The sequence below is a fragment of the Oryctolagus cuniculus genome, chromosome 1 (assembly GCF_964237555.1).
Source record: "Oryctolagus cuniculus chromosome 1, mOryCun1.1, whole genome shotgun sequence".
In the NCBI taxonomy this organism is placed as follows: Eukaryota; Metazoa; Chordata; class Mammalia; order Lagomorpha; family Leporidae; genus Oryctolagus; species Oryctolagus cuniculus.
This window is the reverse complement of record NC_091432.1, coordinates 63,865,858-63,871,857: the sequence shown is the minus strand read 5'-3', so window position 1 is coordinate 63,871,857 and position 6,000 is coordinate 63,865,858.

Below are 6,000 nucleotides of genomic sequence, written 5' to 3'. Positions count from 1 at the left end.
GTCGCTCCCCCTCTTCATGGAGGAGCGACAAGACTGTCGCTGTGGGGTCAAGGTTGACAGGAAGCTGTTCTCACAAAACTTCATGGAGGAGAAGGACACAGATTGTACTGGGGAGATGAGGCAAGGATGTGAGCTTCTGAAAAGCTCCCCCAACACAAGAGGTGTCCACACCCAAGCAATGACCCCCACCACCCCACTTCACAACTACCCAGCTCCTCCACTAGACAGAACTGGAGGGCAAGAAATAGCCTTCAAGTCCCTTAGCGATGACTGAGCTGGGCGGGGGAGGAAGGTAAAGCCCCAAGCACTCCCTTCTGGCCCAGGACCACTCCGGCTATCAATACTGCAGAGTAACTGCGCCGGCCAAGTCCACGTTGCAGCTCAGCATTTCCTCTGCTGCCCAGTCTGCCTCCTCCCCCTTCTCTTCACAGATGGTGATGCTCAGTAGCCATCCCACACCCACACCTCTGTCTCAGCTTCTGCTTCCAATGACAGCAGGCAAAGCAGCTCCTCCAGCGCCTGAGCAAGATGGAGCTGGGGATGGGGGAGAAGTTGGAGTTGGAGTGCCCAGGGAGAGAGGCCAGACGAGCACATTGGTGCCAGAGATCACCCGCCCTTGCTGTCAGAAATATTTCATCTGCCTCTTTGGGTTTGAAGATTCTGTTCGGCTGTCATCTTTTTAAGAGAGTCCTCGTTGAATACTGTTGACTATCTCCAACAAAGGAAGAAAAGGGACTTGCCCCCTGCCTGTCGGCTCGAGAGCTTGGCACCATTCAGCAGGGGCATGGCGTTCAGCTCTCAAGGAAGGGTCTGTGTGCAGCTGAGCCCAGGGGGATTCTCTCCTGTCCCCGCCTCCCTTTCACCTGTCTGTGCCTTTGGCTCAGTTACGAGGGAACACACCTTCTCACACCAACCCAGCAGATACTATCTTTTTTAAAAAAAAAAAATATTTATTTGAAAGAGTTAAGGGGAGAGAGAGAGAGAGATCTAGAGATCTAGAGAGAGAGAGAGAGAGAGAGCGCTTCCATCTGCTGGGTCATTCCCCAATGGTTGCAATGGCCCAGGCTGAGCCCGGCTGAAGCCACGAGCCAGGAGCTTTGTCTGGGTCTCCCACATGGTTCAAGGAGTTGGGCCAACTTCTGCAGCTTTCCCAGGCTGTTAGCAGGGAGCTGGATTGGAAATGCAACAGCAGGGACTCGAACTGGTGCCAATATGGGATGGTGGCGTTGCAGACGGTGGCTTAACCCGCTGCGCCGCAGCTCCGGCCCCAGCAGGTACCATCCCAGCTTGGCTCTGTGCTAACATCCCCCTGGTTCTCCTCCTTCATGCCCCAGGCAAACTGTAGAACCATCCGTGACATGTAAGTCTGTGGCTTCCTCCTCTGAGCAGCGACTGTGTTGTAATTAGGAATCCGGCCTTAAGTTCAGACCACTAGAGCCCCAGTGTCGTTATTTATAGGAAGGTGACACAGCCAGACGACTTACCCTTTCCCTGCTTTGGTCATCTCATCTACATGAGAGGGAATACCACGCCCACAAGGATGTTGTTGGGGTTAAGCAGGGTAACACAGCCTACGCAGCAAAAATAGCTTTGTGCACAGTGAGCACCCGGTAAACGCATGTACTCATCTGCACACGGACAGACATGAGGCTGCTCCCGAGGGGCAAAGCTTTCAATGCCAAGGCCCACCCTTCGGCCTCCCCCAGGCTCTCCCCTGCCCCACTAAGCCGAGGAGGTGAAGACAGGCGCCGAGGCAGGGGTGGTTCTCATCCGTCGGTGGGCCGACTCCAGAGTGTGGAGTTCCTCCGAGACCGGAGTCACCGCCCTGTGACCCGGGGAGCCCCCTCCTCTCCCTTCTCCCTTGCACACAGGAAACAAGCAATGTGAGAGGAAGAGGGAGACAGGGCAGGACAGAGAGACGGGGGCAGAGGGCCCAGCTTGGAGCCCAGCTGAGAGGAGCAGAGCGTGGGCCTGGGGCCCAGGAAAGGCCCCCAGAGCAACATCTTCAGATGCAGCCGTGCAGTCATGTAGTCCTGGGTTCAAATGCTTGGTGTACTTTGTATTTGCTGAGAGAACCCAGTCAGTTGCTTAACCTCTCTGGTCAAGCCTTGTTTCCCCACTTCCTGCCCTTCCTACTCTACAGTTCCCCAGACATACGTGGTGAACAACACAGCACTGCACTTTCCCTCCGAATCTGCACCGAGTGCTCCCTTCACCTGCGGTGACCCCATCTTCCAGTGCCTCCAACCTACACCGGCTCTTCCCGCAGAGCTCAGCTCAGATGTCACTTCCTCCAGGAAGCCTTCCCTGACTACTCAGCTGATGTGTGCTCCCAGGGAAGACCTGAGTTACCTCGATGGCAGCACTTACTGCTCTGTGTTGACATTGCCAGTTAACTGCATGTCCCGCTCCACCTGCTCCAGCTCCACGACTTGTACATGACTGTAGTTTCGTGACTGTACCTCGTGCCTCAGAGGTGCTCAATTAATGAGGTTGAATATTCTTGAAACTTTGTAAAGCTTTCAAGGACCGGGCAAAAGCCTGGGGTAGGCATTCAACAAATGTATGTTAAGAATGGAATTTTAATACTTAGCAACAGTATCTTAAAATCCCACAAGATGTCAGTGTTTGCACTTGAGAAACAGCAGTGAGGCTGTTTGGAGGAAATTAAGAGCACTCCCTCTACTGACGCCTCAGAGTGAGTGCTGATGCAGAGACTCGATTGGCTGAATGGGGAAGCCGCGGACATGGCACAGAAATCTAGCACGGGGGCCGGCACTAGGCAGCAGGTTGAACCGCCGCCTGCAGCACCCGCATCACGTATGGGCATCAGTTCTAGTCCCGGCTGCTCCACTTCGATTCAGCTCCCTGCTAATGGGCCGGGGAAAGCAGCAGAGGAGAGCCTCAGTGCTTGGGCCACAGCATCCACGATGTGGGGGGCCCGGATGAAGCTCTTGGCTCCTGGCTTTGGCCTGGCCCAGCCATGGCTGTGGCAGCCATTTGGGGAGTGAACCGACAGATGGAAGATCTCTCTCTGTCTCTCTCTCTCTCTTGCTCTCTCTAACTTTGCCTTTCAAATACATAAAATAAATCTTTTTTTTTAAAAAAGAATTCTAGTATGAAGGGGCTTTGAACAGCTCATGGACGTGTACATCATCTTTTCATTTCATTTTCATGAACTTTTTTGATTCCCCTCGTTTACAGTGGAAAACAAGCTCTCCTTTCTCCCTGCCTCTTTCCCTTATCCCCAGCCTCATTTTGCCCACCTGAGTGGCAACTGCTTTTGTTATATACTCAGGATGTGCTTCACATATGACCACGCAGTACCTACATGCTACATTCATGACCACACAGTACCTACATGCTACATGCACAGCCACACAGTACCTACATGCTACATGCATGACCACATAGTACCTACATGCTACATACACAACCACACAGTGCCTACATGCTATATATATGACCACAGAGAGTACCTACATGCTACATACATGACAACACAGTACCTTGTGCTACATGTATGACCACATAGTACATGTATGTTACATGTATGACCACACCATACCTACATATACATGCACATGTAGATACAGTCGGCTCTCCAGACCCATGGCTTCCATGTCCGTGGATTCAAGCAACTATAATTAAAAGTATTAAAAAGTTCATCAGTACTGAAAATGTAGGTTTTTTTCTTGTTATTACTCTGTAAACAATCCAGTATGTAACTATTTACATTGTATTAGGTATAGAGATAATTTAAAGAGAATGCATGGGGCTAGCGCTGTGGCGTAACAGGTAAAGCCACCACCTGCAGTGCCTGCATCCCATATGGGCACCAGTTCGAGTCCCTGCTGCTGCTCTTCTGATCCAGCTCTCTGCTATGGCCTGGGAAAGCAGTGGAAGATGGCCCAAGTCCTTGGGTCCCTGCACCCATGTGGGAAGACCCAAAGGAAGCTCCTGGCTCCTGGCTTCAGCCATGCAGCTCTGGCCATTACGGTCTTCTGGGGAGTGAACCAGTGGATGGAAGACATCTCTCTCTCATCTCTCTCTCTCTCTCTTTCTCTGCTTCTCCTTCTCTCTGTGTATAACTCTGACTTTCAAATAAATAAATAAATATTTTAAAAGATCTATGACCTTTCTATGTAAATCAATACCAGTTTACAAATGGGGTTTGAGCTTCCACGGACTTTAATATTTATTAAAATAATGAGTAAAACTATATTTATTAGTAGTAATAAAATATTCTGTGCCTTGATTATTTTTACTTAAAATATCTAAGTATTCTGTGTTAAACAGTCACCCCATTTAAAAAAAACATTTTTTATAGCACACTCTGTATTTAACCAATCTCCTTGATGGACATTGAGTCTGCCTCTAATTTCTTATCATAACAAATATCTCAAAACTCTTCTCCTTTCACATGTGAGCAGGGATCTCTATCAAATTCCAAATTCCAAGGCCGGCGCCGTGGCTCACTAGGCTAATCCTCTGCCTTGCGGCGCTGGCACACCGGGTTCTAGTCCCAATCGGGGCGCCAGATTCTGTCCCGGTTGCCCCTCTTCCAGGCCAGCTCTCTGCTGTGGCCAGGGAGTGCAGTGGAGGGTGGCCCAAGTGCTTGGGCCCTGCACCCCATGGGAGACCAGGATAAGTACCTGGCTCCTGCCATTGGATCAGCGCGGTGTGCCGGCCACAGCGGCCATTGGAGGGTGAACCAATGGCAAAGGAAGACCTTTCTCTCTGTCTCTCTCTCTCTCACTGTCCACTCTGCCTGTCAAAAAAAAAATTTTTCCAAATTCCAAACTGATAGCGTCAGTTAGTCCTCATGTGGGCTGTACCCATTTATATTCCCGCTGAGAGCACGTGTGCCCTAGGATTCAAATTTCTCACAACAGAAATGAAGTATGTCTTGTCTTTTAAAGGAATTCTATTTTGAATTAATTTTAGACATAAAAATTACAAAAATAATACAAAGAGTTCCTCTAGTCCCCGCTTCTCTAAAGTTCACACCTCCTATAACCATAAGACAGTGATCAAGAACGAGCCACTGGGGCCGGCATGGTGGCACAGCAGATTAGGCTGCTGCTTTCGATGCCGGCCCCTGGTTTGAGATTCAGCTACTCTGCTTCCAATCCAGCTCCATGCTAATGAGCCAGGAAGGCAGCAGAAGATGACCTATGTCCTTAGGCCCTGCCACCCAGTGAGGAGACCCAGATGAAATTCCTGGTTCCTGGCTTCGGTCTGGCCCAGCCCTAGCTGTTGCAGCCATTTGGAAAGTGAACCAGCAGGTAGAAGATCTCTCTCTTTCTGTCGCTCTGCCTTTCAAATAAATAATTTTTTTTAAAAAAGAACAAGATATTAACAATTGTACAATATTGTTAGCTTTAGAACTTTTTGAAGTTCACCACTTTTTCCACCGATGTCCTTTTTCTGTTCTCAGATCATATGTGCAAGCACACTGCATTTAGTTTCTGTTTCTCCTTAATCTCTAGTCTGCAGCGGATCCTCCATCTCCTCATCATTCATGGCCTTGACCCTTCAGAAGAGGGCTGTGGTGGGCAGAGTTCTCAGAAGACCCCTAAGCTTTGCACCTCTGCGCGCACCTTGTACACACCCAGAGTGTCACAGAGTCTGACTCTGATGAGACACAACCCCTGTGATTACGCTACTTACCAGTTGGCTTTGACCTCCCAGAGGGGAGGGCCTGGCCCAGTCAGGGGGCCCCAGAACATGACTGGGCCCTTCCTGAAGTCAGGGACCTTTCTTACAATGTGAGGGTGCAGGGAGGTGGCCACGGGACCGGAGAATGGCTTCTAGGACTTAAGAGGGGTCCCCAGCTACTGACAGCTAGCAGCGTGCAGTGGACCTCACCCCACATCTTGGGCAATGTCTTCAACCAACAACCTGCTTCTCCCTGGCTCACCCTGCAGATGAGATGTGAATTCAGCTGTCCCCAGGGTGGACATACGCTGGGCTCCAGATTCAGGGGAACCCAGAGCC